This window comes from Labrus mixtus, chromosome 10, assembly GCF_963584025.1.
Source record: "Labrus mixtus chromosome 10, fLabMix1.1, whole genome shotgun sequence".
NCBI lineage: Eukaryota > Metazoa > Chordata > Actinopteri > Labriformes > Labridae > Labrus > Labrus mixtus.
The window spans coordinates 17,435,838-17,449,534 of record NC_083621.1 but is presented as its reverse complement, the minus strand read 5'-3'; the positions used below and the strand labels follow the sequence as shown (position 1 = coordinate 17,449,534).

Here is a 13,697-nt window from a genome sequence, read left to right as displayed (position 1 = left end):
TCCAGCTTGTATTTTTTACTTTTTTTGTCTCTAATTAACTCCTTTGTGATCTTTATATCATGCTAGCAGCATAAATTTACAGAAAGCGTCTGTGTGGCCTAATTCTAGGATTATCTTGCTTCATTTTTTAATAATCTACAAGCCTAAAAATTACCCAAAGTTTTCTTTGTCCTGCTTTTGTTGCAGATAAAAATGAATCTTGTATGTAACAGTATATGTCTTGACTTTAAGGAAGATTAACAATAAAAATATCCTCATCTTGAGTCCCTCCATTAGTAGCTTAGCCTCCTCTCTGATCACAGCCTAAACGTGACTGGAAACATCAGACATCTTGGTCTTAATACGATCTTAAATTTGTATCCTTCTGTGCCATAGACACTGCATCTGGAAAAAAAAAGTCAGAAGCACTTTTGTCCATCAGCCTCTTTGCCAACAGCAGTCGTCCAATTTTTCTAAAGCATACATATCTTCTCGTGCCATATGGGGGTTGAATATGCAACTGAAAAAAACGAGGACCTATAAGCATATCATGCATTCATTCAACTACCATTTTACATGACTCATACCTTTTCCTCAGGCGTGGGTGTTGTGTGTATCATAGTCATTATAGAGCTTTGTCATAGGCCTCACATCATTGTATTAATCATTGTAATACTGTATCGGGTCGGGGGAGGGAGGGGTTCATAAAGAGGTAGATACTTTATATTGCATTACAGTGCATACAGACTGAACAATGAAGGATGTGTTTTTGGACGTTTATAAATCCTTAAGTTCTGAACTGGATTTTAAAGTAGCATGGTTTGATTTGTTGATGATTCTCTTGATTTTTGGGGTTTTGTTTGAGTCTCTTGTATTTTCTTGTATGTATTGTACAATCTGATGCCCCAAAGGGAGAAAGGAAAAATACAGTGACTCCTGAAACTGCTGTGAACTTAAGGAAACATGAATATGATTATTATATTTATTTATTTATTTTCTTTGCACAAGTTGGAATGGCCTTAATTTTTGCTTTACTTGCTTCTATTGTGTATTGGCACAAAGTGCACCCGTTTGATTTGCAAAGATTACGATGCTCATTACGACGCTTATAATCTGAGAGTGCACATCAAAGCAGGATGAAAAAAAAAAGAAAAGTTCAGCAAATCCTTTTTATTTTTCATTAATCTGAGAAACAATATTTTGCATGAATATAAATACAATGGCAGATATTTTGGCTTGTACAAAAAAATGTGAAGCAATTTGAAGAGAAAAAAAGAATGTACCGTTTCTGCTGTATCTGTATATATCTAAATATTTATTGAAATATGTCATACTACTAATTCTATTAACGATTAAAGGTTTTCTGAACAAAAATCTCTTTACCAGTTTTTGAACATTGTCAAGAGTTGTTGGAGTTGGATCTTCTGCTTTCTGTTACTCGACTCAAGGATCTGTGTAATCATTCAAGAAAAAGTATTAAAAATTGCAAATAAATCCCTGCTGTAGGGTGTGTTCATTGTCTGACATTTCTGGAGAGATTATAAATCTATCTCAACTGCTTTAGGACTGCATGTTTAATCTGCGATGCATAATCTTTGGAAATTGTTACAACCCGGCTCATGGGCAATGACAAAAGACGGGAGGAGTCAGAAGTTACTAAAGAAAACCAATAATTTATTGCATATATGAGGTAAATAACAAATAACCAGAGCTATGAAGTGTGTTTAATCTGTATCATCAGTGGTGAAAGTGTGGGTGCGTGAAAGCATTATGTGGTGTGAAGTGTTGAGGAGTGCACTAACATAAATAACTAAAGGAACAAGCATCTGTCAGGCTGAGAGAGGGAATGAGGGAACCCAGCCGATCTTTGTAGGCCTGAGTGTACCAGGCCCGGGTGCAGCTGATCCTGCTGATTAGCCCACAGCCAGGACACACAGACAAGACACAGCAGCAATTACAAAATTCATCTTCAAATTACATTTTTTTGTGAGGAAAATCTGTCATCAATGCATGTTTAACACAACTTGCATCAATTGTTTCTTGTTTTCGTGGCCCTGCATTGATTTGCTGAAAGTACAGCATCTACAAGTGCAAGAAAGCAAATCACTAAATTAATGTTCTTTTGACCTTTTTTTTCATAAATAAATGGTAAATGGACATGAGGGTGTATAAAGCTTTTCTAGTCTTTTGATTCCTCAAAATGCTTTTGAACTACAGCTCACACCTACCCATTCACTCACTGGTGGCAGAGGTTGCTATGTGAAGTGTCCATCAGAAGTAACTTTTCCCATTCATACACACACACTTATGCCGCTGGCAAAGCAGCAGGAGTAAGTGTCTAGCCCACAGACTCAAAGGACATGTTGCTGCAGGAGCTGTGGATCGAACCCCCCCCGGGAGAGACAACCGACTCTACCAACTGAACCACAGCTCTCGCATAGCACACAAGAGTTTATGTTTTCGTTTCTCTTGTCTCGCTAAAAAACATACAAACAGATCCAAAATCAAAACCTCCTGGAAGTGTAAGAGGAGTGACAAAAGTCCAACTAAAAAAGGGCTTTGAAGATGTGATGAGATGAGTTCATGGCTGTTCAACATGAGTCTGATTCTGCTCAAGGTGTCTGCCTGTTTTTCTTCTGCCACTGTGACAAAGTGCTGGGCTCAAGGTGGATTAATATTGGGTCTTTATGAATAAAATAATGACGAGTACGATCTAGACCTGCTCTTTATGTGAAGTGTCTCAAGATGACATTTGTTATGTTTGTGTGTGTGAGTACGTGTGCGTGCGTGCGTGCATGTGTGTGTGTGTGTGTGTGTGTTTATGTGTGTTGTATGTGTGTTGTGTGTGTCTGTGGGTGTGTGTGTGTGTGTGTGTGTGTGTGTGTGTGTGTGTGTGTGTGTGTGTGTGTGTGTGTGTGTGTGTGTGTGTGTGTTTTGAACGACTGCAAGGGGTCTTGCTGCCAGCTGGACCAGAACATGCTGGAAGCCATGTCGGTCCGTGAATACTAATGACGTGTCTGTTCACAGCAGGAGGGCCGCACTCACACTGTAACACACATGGATATACAGAGTGTGTGTGTGTGTGTGTGTGTGTGTGTGTACAATCTAGCCATGTGTCCACACAGGCTGCACTCCAACATGTAGGTCAAAAGCTCTAAACCTGCCACACTAATGAGTCCATTAAGGTCCCTGTCCTTGAATCAGACCCTGAACCCTCCTGCATGTCTGCTGACGTGATATATTTCTTTAAATATAAAAAAATATGGAGACATCACTGGGTAAGGCCGACTAGTGAGAGAGGTCCCCGGCGTTTGTGTCCGGCGTGAAGACATTTTATGTCTCCGACGACCACTGTTGTCTCATTTAGCCACTTGTTGGCAACCAGCTTTTTAAGGACGCGTAAAAACTTTGCATGTGTGTGGGTGGGGGGAGGGAGTGAGGAGAGGGGGTAAACTTGCCCACTCAATACTTTCGTGCCGTTATCAGCCGCAACATGATACAATGTTTGCCCCACACACACAAATACACACACACACTTGACTCTCCACAGTTCGCCTAATCGGGTGACAAGGCTTTTATAGGTTTGGTGATGTGGGGATGCACTCCTACGTGATACTGTACTCCACCAAGCCGTTAGAATTTTTCAAACGGAAGAGCAGACACTATGCACATTTCTAACACAATATTTCAAATTTCAATACTTTGTACTCAAATGTCGAGATTGGGACTTGGATTGATCCATAACACTACTTAATACTCAAATACAGAGGTTTATAGTTGAAAAAAGTGGTTTTAGGGTTTCGTTACTCTTTAAGCTTGTGTTAACCACAGACCTTATTTCAGGCGTCTAACAACAAACCTGTTCACAATGAGAGGATAGAGCCCATGGCGCTAAAAATGCGAACGTACGTCCAGGTTTTAGGACTCATTCCTGTGGCACCCTATATAAACATTAAACAGAGCAATATTATAACAACATAAAGAGAAATGTTCATAAGATGACAACATTTCCAGTATTATGAGGTCATAGCATGTTGGCAACAAATCAAAACAAAACAACCAAATAATTCCAGAACTCTTAAAGCATCATCAAAGCATCATCAAATCATCATCAAAGGCTTTTAGAATGCAGAGTTTAGGTATAAAACCTATTACATCAAGCTGAGAGGCACAGACACTCATCAGTTCACGGATCAGATCTGAGACACTAGTCAGTGAGATATTTTAGCAAGTACAAGTACTCTAAACCACTCGACATCTACGTGACCAAATCTCTGAATCTCATCAGAACAGCAATGGAACAAAAGACTGAATCAGAGTCCCTGAGCTGGGGTGATATCATGGACATGGAGATGGAGGCTGAGGACTTGGTAAATATGATGCCATGGGCCAGCAGCAGCATCTTCCAGCTAAACCAGTCCAGAGAGGTCCCCACGGAGCCACAAGATAATACTCCCTCTCAAAGAGTGGAGGAAGGCCAGGGGCAAAACCAGCAAAGAGAGGTCTCCATGGAGCCACAAGATAATACTCCCTCTCAAAGGGTGGAGGAAGGCCAGGGGCAAAACCAGTCCAGAGAGGTCCCCATGGAGCCACAAGATAATACTCCCTCTCAACAAGTGGAGGAAGGCCAGGGGCAAAACCAGTCCAGAGAGGTCCCCATGGAGCCACAAGATAATACTCCCTCTCAAAGAGTGGAGGAAGGCCAGGGGAAAAACCAGTCCAGAGAGGTCCCCATGGAGCCACAAGATAATACTCCCTCTCAAAGAGTGGAGGAAGGCCAGGGGCAAAACCAACAAAGAGAGGTCCCCATCAAGCCACAAGCTAATCCTCATCCCCAAAAGGTGGAGGAAGGCCAGGGGCAAAACCAGCAAAGAGAGGTCCCCATCAAGCCACAAGCTAATCCTCATCCCCAAAGGGTGAAGGTAGGCCAGAGGCAAAACCAGCAAAGAGAGGTCCCGACCAAGACACAAGCTAATCCTCATCCTCAAAGGGTGGGGGGAGGCTACGGGCAGCACCAGTACCCCTACCAGGGGCCCCCTGGTCCCTGGTATGCAACACGCCCACCCCCTCCCAGATGGCAGGAGGAAAATGATCTCAGGGGTTGCCTGGGCGACGCAACCTACCATCTAAGACAGGAGAGAGGGATGAGGCAAGCATTGGAGCACATCAATGCCACCAACAAGACCAAGCTGCAGGAGTTACGAGAAAGGGTGACGGAGGAGCGTAACAGCACACTCGAGCGTGAAAAGGATATCAGGATGTTAAAAGAACAGCTGAAACACCTGAATCCATCCTTCAGTGTACCGGACATGAAATATTATGCCTGCAAAACAAAAGAGGAGCTCATAGGTGTGATTGAAGCTCAAAATAAAAAGCTCCAGGAGAGAGCCTCAGGGGTTCCAAAGTTGGATGAAACACTGAGAGCTGAAAACAACGCCCTGAAGAAGGAAATGAAGGCCATGCAGGATCAGGCCTTCAGAAAAGAAATCACTACCACCCTGCAGGTGGAGGCCTTAATGAATCAGCTGCAGGAAAAGACCAGCAGCAGCCTTGATCTAGCCTTAAAACTGGAGGCTCAGGAGGAGGCTAGTCGGGCGATGCAAAAGAAGATGGAGGAGCTCCAAAAACAGCTGGAGATGTATATGTGGGAGCCAAGTGCATCTGCCTTCACTCCAGAGGAGGACATGGATTCCTACGATGAAGATTACACTGAAGACTCTGTCGAGGAAACTCCTGAGGAGGTCAAAGAAGAGACAAAAAGTCTGAGTCCATCCTCCAGAGCAACAGAGGAGGACTCAAGTACTGGCCTAATACAAGAGGTCCTCCATCTTGTTGCATCTCAAAACAAATACCTGGAAGCTGAAATGTTGAAAACTGACTCCTACCAGAAAAAATATATGGGAGTCAGGTACGAGCATTCAGAGGCAGTTGACCGGTACAATAAGCTGGTGCTCCAAATGCAGCTGGAGCAACAGACAGTTAAGTGTAACACTGAGACCTCCCTCCAAAAGGAAAACACCCAGGTTAACAACACCCAGGTAAACATCAAGGGTGACGCTCCAGATGTGGTCCAGACAACAGCTGAGACGGAGGAAATCTCTGTGTGGAGGAGGTTTAAAAAGAACATCACTCCAGAACACCGTCGCAAACACAAGCATCTCAGGGGGCAGATGCAGGACCAGCAGTGACAATCTCAGCACCCACCAACCACCCCAACTCCACCCTCCCCAACTCCCACAGGCTGTAACAGGCTGCAGGGCAGCACAGTGAAACATGTGAAGTCCTGACAAACAGAAGCCAGCAGACGTCAGGACGTCACATGTTCCCACTGTGTCTGTGTGGGTTTTTTTCTCCGGGCGCTCCGGTTTATCCCACCCAAATAAATTGGAAAATAACTTATTTAAAAAGTGTTCATATGTATTGTTATTTTTAGGCCTTATGCTCCATAAGGTATTTTAAGTGTTTTGAGGTCATCCAATGACACATACATATAAACAGGTGTTATCTTCTGTATCAAATGTCTATGAGGCCTGACATCATGATAGGAGGATATTTTCTCATTAAGAACAGTCATTTACATTAATTGTGGTTACAACTTGCTGCCTCTGAGAGGCTGAGGTCATGTCATCATGCAGTCCAACTTCTTATCAAATGTAGAGTTTATTTTAAATGAAGTTCTCCTGATGCAGATATAGGACACAGGCTGAATCTATGCTGTGTTAATGGGGTATATCAGAACTGTGTATGTCTGGTGGTAAGAGGATACTACTAAACACGATACTAGATGCAGAGAAGAAGAACATTGAATTAGAGGTTTGACACAAAACTCTGAAAAAAAGAATAAAACAGGGTATTCAGTTCAAGAAATAGTGATATGGAGTGATAAGATATGGAAATGTTTCTGTCATGTCTCCTGACTTCAGGAGTCTTATTATGGGCTAACAAACGGAAACTTTTCAAACGGAAGAGCAGACACTATGCACATGTTGGGGTTGTATCAAGTCAACTTTGGTTATATTCTTTAATAATTATTTCTACTTATTAATAATATAAATAAAATATCATCAAACTATGTTTAATCTCGTTTTGGGGCACCACCCTGTACTCAGGGAAATATAACCAAAATATCACTCAAATCAGTCTCAGATTAGTTATTTAATTACTAATATTATTAATAATTAATAACTATATTTAATAAATTGAAGGCGTGAAATCCGTACACAAAGCCTTCGCACCCAGCTTATATCACAATGCAAATACACCAGTAATCACAAACAACTGCTCTCTTAAATTATAACAGAATTTATTTAAACAAAGCAACATCAATCCAAAATCAATGAACTTAATCAAACAAATAACTATTATAAACTAATCTAAGCAAACAAACATTATCAAGCACACCTTGTGAATGAGGTGTGAATGTGTGTGTGTGTGTGTGTGTGTGTGTGTGTGTGCGTGTGTGTGTGTGTGTGTGTGTGTGAGAAAGAGAGAGGGGGGGGGGGGAAGAAAAGGGGGAGATTGCTTCGTCCCACGTGGTCGCCCTTACGATGACACACACCTAACAAAGACCTAATGTGGCCTTAATGTCTAAAAGAGACCGAGTTCGGCCCTACACGATCTGTGTCTCTGAGGCGTCTGGATGGCCGCGAGTGTATAGATCTCTATGTGTGTGGGTGTGTAGCCTATGTGCGTAATGGGGGAAGAAAAGAGGATAAAAGAGGAGCGTAGAGGAGGAGAGAAATGCGTGCCTGAAGAGGCCGGATCACAGTCCGAATCCCGCACCACAGCTCGGAGTAATTCCCTTCATTCACAGAAACAAACTAATGGCCGAATTCAAGTTAATACGACTTACACTGGCCTTTCTGATCAGAAGAATAATACCCGGTTATAACGCTGTTACGCTAAACACATATAGGACGCAGCGGTCCGAAATGGGAACAACAAGAGTTTTAAACAGGTAAAACTCAGGACGCAGCGGTCCAACAAAGATAAAAATTACAGTTTCTGCTTCAATCAATCAATTGTTAAAAACACTCTCTAAAGCTAATTCTGCCCAGACCTAATTAAGCCTCACTTGTGAATCGCTTTGCCTGCGATTGGTGAAGGAAAAAGGAGTCCGGCGATAAAACAGATCTTCTGTCTGTCCTGGTGTAGAGGCGTTTGATGGCGGCGAGGGTCCCTTACGGCAAGAGCGGCTTCGTTGGTTCTCCGTCGAGGGGAAAGATGTCCGTTGATGTCCTTTCGTTGCAGGACGGAATAAGACCGTTATCTTTCTGATAATCTGTTATAGCCTAACGCTCTCCGAGAAACTGAGATGCGTTCACTGGACAATCCGAGCTCGGAATTTGGAACACTGCCGGCCGCGGATTACCTGCGCGCCAAAACTTTAAAACAAAGGAAGATTGTTGCAGGAAACAGGAGGTGAGCTTGGGTCCCCGAGCACTTAAGTCAGCGCGTAGAAAGAGAGAGAACAAGGGGGATCTCAGAGTTTTATCACCTGACCGCCTTCCTGTGGGGTCTCCCTCAGGTTCCGGTCCCCCCTTTACATCACACGTAGGTGTGAAGTACCGCAGGGGATTCTGGGATAAAGAGTCCTTTTGGGCCTCTTGGTGATCTTAAAGGCCCAAGTCCATGGTTTGACTGTCCTAAGCCTGCGTGGCCCAACATCCCCCCTTTGTCCTGAAGAATGGGATTGCGGGTCACAGTCTTTAGGGCAAATAGGGCCAACAGTCCATGTGTTAGGAGACAAACGTTCAAATAGTTAGTGAGCAACAGTCCATACATTTTGAGAGGCATTCGGTCTGGGCAGACACTGAGGCAAAGTCTGGGCAGACTGTCTAATTATGTCTAAAGCTAGGCATAAAACATAACCAGGCATTAGCAAAGCTTTGCTACTCAAGGTGCATTCTTTAACAAAACAAATGAAACAAACAGACAAGAGGAGGAGAGAAAGAGAAGAGTATCAGGTGTAGATTTGTGAACTCCTAGCCTGGGCAGGAGTAAGCCTGTGGGAAGGTGTTTGTGGCATGTAGGTGTGTAAATGTACATGTACATTATGTGCCTCCCTACCAATGTCAAAACACAAAACAGGGACTAGGAAACATTCATGTCGGTAGAGTGACATTGTTGTGTTTCCAGAATGGAGGCTATACCCCACTCCTATATGGAGTCAGAATCGGGTTCTCTGTAAGCGAGGGAGGCCCCCTGACCTACCACCTCTTTCATGCGCTCCAACTCCCTGGCAGAACTTGCTTCCTTAGGGAGCTCGTAGGAACTCCGGTTATACCTACCCTTCTGTCTCAGGCTACGGCCATACCGAGAGTTCCGTTTGGATCTGGTAGTTCTCAGTTCTCCAGGCTGGAACCTACTCTGTGGTTGAGTCCCACGTTCACCCCCCTGGCTCTGTTCTCTATTCTGCCAGTGATGTGGTCTCTTGTTGCCCTCACGTGTCACATGACATAAGCGTGTCTGCCAAACCACCTGTGCGAATTTCTTGATCTCTTTCATATTAAGCTGATGTGTACGACTATGCAGGGTGACATCTGACCGCACGCAGCCATGCAGATTGTGCATGAAGATGGACTTGAAAGTTTGGTTCTCTTCCAAACCTGGAGCCTCACGTCCCTGGAAATATGCAGATCTTAGGCGCCAGTAATAATCTTTGGGGGCCTCGTGCTTCTGGTGCAGGATACTGAAAGCACTAAGAAGGGCAGATGCAGGGTCAATGTAGGTGGAGTATTCCTGGCGCAAAGCATTGCAGAGCGCAGAGTACTGGTATCTGATCTCAGACTGAAGGGTAGTCGTGAAGTTACGGACACTCTTGGAAGTTGTCTTCCAGATCAGCCTGAGTTTTTCTCTTGTGGATGCATCAGGTACATCACTGAGACACAGGTTAATCGCTCTGAGGTAATCATCGATGCAGCGGTCTGAGTTATCTGGGTCAAACCGCTCTACATCCTGTGCCATAGATTCAATGAGCCTTATGCGCATTCTTTGATCTCTGGGTAAAAGGGAGCCATCCGAGTCATCTGAGGTTTGGATATTCCTCAGCTGTGAATCCTGCGATGGGAACCTACAGGTAGCAGGAGGGGGCCGGGTGTTATCTCTGCCTCTGGGGGCCGAGAAGTCACCCCCCTTCCTATGTGGTGATTCCAACCTGTGAAGGTGTGAAAGGGTGTCACAGCTGTCAGGGAACTGGGGTGTTTCCCCAAGGAGGGGGGCTCCACAGTCAAAATCAGGGAAAAATAGACTTATTTCCTCAGTCCTTTGGTTGTCCTGGCTGCTCGGTTCTTTACTGAGCTTTTTCAGCAGGGTTGTTTGATCTCTTGAGGGGCTTGGTCCAGGATCGGAGTCATATCCTGACGATATGTCTTGCTCCATGCTTACCTGTACTCCCTGAATTAATTCAAACATGTCCAACACTTTCTGCTTGGCAGTTTGTAAGTGCTGACTAACAGATTTGTTTCCTTTCTGCAAGGATCGGACCTTTGGTGGGAGTGTCCCCATGAAAGCACGGACACTCCTAGCCGTAGTCTTCCAGATCCGTTTCAGTTTTTCCTGTGAGGACGCATGAGGCAGGTCAAGGAGACAATGGTCGACTTCTCTAAGGTAGTCGTTAATACTTGAATCTGGGCTATCTGGGTCAAAACGCTTCAGATCTTTGGCCTGAGGTTCTATCTGCCTGGTTCGCAGACCCTGACCCAAAGGCTGGCGAGGGCCGTCCGAGTCGTCTGACGAATCGTAAGCCCTGTGGTTGTCACGGTAGTACGGTTGCAACCGTGGCGGGGTTTGTATTCGGCTCAGACGTGGCCGTCTATCATGGGACAGGTAATATTCGGTGCCCGATTGGACCCGTGCCTCCTCCCTGTCTCTAGGGGGCGTGAAGTCCCTCTTCCTGCGTGGTGAGGGTTCTCTTGGCTCAAAGCGTATTGCAGAACGCGGGGGCCATGGGGCATTTCCCCATGACGGTGCTTCATGGTCTGGGGAGGCGTGGCGCCCTTCATCTTTACTCACCCAGCTCTTTACCGGGTAGTCTGAGGACGTGTGCGCTTTTGTGCCTGGGTCGACCCGGCGGTATCTTCCCCTCTCCTCCAGATCCTTCAACATGTCTGTCTCCCTCCTCCATGGGCTTGGTTCAGTCTCCCATCCTTCGTCTGAGGTTTCCTCAGCTGACATGGGGGCTGCAGTACTTATCTGCCTATCCTGAAATCTGGGTACCGTGTCACTTCGTTTCTTCTGTTCGGCCAGTTTGCTGCTTTCATGCAGTGTTTTATTCTCCTCCTGCAGGGCCATGCAATTTTCCTGCAAGGTCTTTAGTTTATCCTGCAATCTTTCGAAGTCGTCCCGCAGGATCTGTCCTTCTTCTTGTACCCGGGCTAGCTGTGCCCGGTGTATCTCGTTCTGCACATTTGATTTGCGCTGATAAAGGAGGAGAATTTTGCCTAGAACATCTGAAGTTGTGCGTGTTGGCTTCCCAGTTGGTTGATTTGCATATTCAACCAAGCCCTTTAGTTTCTCTTCACATGTGCTGAGGGTGTAGGAGTTCAGACTGTCGAGCTGCTCTATAGGGAGGTGGATAAGATTAGCAACTACGTCTTGAAGGGGTGGATCGTCTGATCCACAGCGAACCTTGGCCCATGGTTGATGTATGTCTTCTGCATACATTCTGTCTTTATTAGGGGTGATCCTGGCTCGGTGGTTGACCAGATCAACTAGCTCCTCTAATTTCTTATCACTAATGCTAATTGAATAGCTATATAGGTTGGCACTCTCCTCTGAGGAGAGGTTCGTCAGACCGGCAGCAGTTTCTTGCAGTGCTCCGTCGTCTGATCCAAAAGGAGTCTCAGCTCCCGGCTCACCTAGGGTCTTGGTACACATTTTTCATGATAAAATGGAACCACAGTGGATTACTGTTAAAAAAAAAAACGCTAAGCTAAACAAAGCTAGATCAACACCAGAGCAAATCTTATCTAGGTTTCCCAATTGATCACTGCAGTCTATCCTGGAAGATAGGAGAGGGGATTCACACCTCAAGTCTTCAAAGGAAGGGAGGAACTCACACCTCTCGGACAGCTGGCTATGCGACAATGATGAGGTTACACTCTCATCTGGCCAAATGGCTCTCAAACAACAAGGAGCACCACAATCCTTTAGTAGAATACTTCAGGATCAAAATCTGGATTAATGCAACAAATCAAGTTCATTGAGAAAGTCACACTAGCTGCATCCTTGTGTCCAATTGTTGTATGGACACAAAGGGGACAACAGTTATTGCTTTAACTGTTAACCAACAACATACAACACAACTAAGCCACAGCTTGATGTCTGCTTTGCTTAAACAACAAAAATTTAAAGAAAATATAATTTTCTTCAGAAAGATCCCTTTTAGGATTTAAGTTAGGATTACTGTGCACTTACAGGGCAATAAAGCTGGTTTATTGAAGGCCTCACACGGGCTGCACCATTTGTTGGGGTTGTAACAAGTCAACTTTGGTTATATTCTTTAATAATTATTTCTAATTATTAATAATATAAATAAAATATCATTAAACTATGTTTAATCTCGTTTTGGGGCACCACCCTGTACTCAGGGAAATATAACCAAAATATCACTCAAATCAGTCTCAAATTAGTTATTTAATTACTAATATTATTAATAATTAATAACTATATTTAATAAATTGAAGGCGTGAAATCCGTACACAAAGCCTTCGCACCCAGCTTATATCACAATGCAAATACAACCAGTAATCACAAACAACTGCTCTCTTAAATTATAAGAGAATTTATTTAAACAAAGCAACATCAATCCAAAATCAATGAACTTAATCAAACAAATAACTATTATAAACTAATCTAAGCAACAAACATTATCAAGCACACCTTGTGAATGAGGTGTAAATGTGTGTGTGTGTGTGTGTGTGTGTGCGTGTGTGTGTGTGTAGGAGAGAGAGCGAGAGAGAGAGAGAGAGAGAGAACAAGATGGGGGAGGGAGACAATGCACCATGTGACTTCGTCACATGTGGACAAAATGGTGGACAACAGAGGAAGCCGTGTGGCTGCCTTTTGAAATAGTTTGAGCTCTCTGAGCTGAGTTCAGTAACTGTTACTTAAACACCAGAAAGCCAGTGGCCGGACTTTGATTCAACGGCGGGTACACTGGTCTTTCTGATTGTGAAAGCCGTTGACTGAAGGTAAACTAGCATAGCATTACACACATAGGTGAACACAGCAGTTCATCACAATAAAACAAATGCAGCAGCTTACAACAGATAATAAACAGAATGTGACGTGTCGTCAACAATGATGCATAATTATCAGTGGTTATAAAAGAAACATAACTATTTCTGAAACTATTTCTGCCCAGACCAAAGCTCTTACTTGGGGTAACTCCTGGTGATCGTTGCAAAGTTGGTTAGATCGTCACTCTGTTGAATGTTGAATCAACAGATTCAGGCAGGGTTCCTTCGTGGCAGATGTAGGAAGAGGGTAGCGGGATTCAGATCTTCGACCCGAGCGTTGCTCTATAGGGTCTTCTAGTTGCAGGAGCCGAGTTCTTTATGTGTCCTTGTGGATTCAGGGATCAGTGGGCTTCCTTCAGCGCTCCTGTCCAGTTGCGTTCAATGACGTCTTACGAAAAATCAAAGGAAAGAAACTCTTCTTTTTGCTCGAACCTGATAGCATCTGATTGCGCCCAAAACTCCTAAAAATATGCCATG

The 13,697-nt window shown here is 44.2% G+C and overlaps 1 protein-coding gene across 1 annotated transcript in view; it reads left to right on the top strand.

The window, feature by feature from the left end:
- glra1 (glycine receptor, alpha 1) overlaps positions 1-1,473 on the top strand; it is a 125,640-nt gene extending 124,167 nt beyond the window's left edge. The window contains exon 10 of the mRNA XM_061048579.1: positions 6-1,473. The gene's annotated coding sequence lies outside the window, so the exon portion shown is untranslated. The remainder of the gene's footprint in view (positions 1-5) is intronic.
- The last annotated feature ends 12,224 nt before the right edge of the window (positions 1,474-13,697 follow it).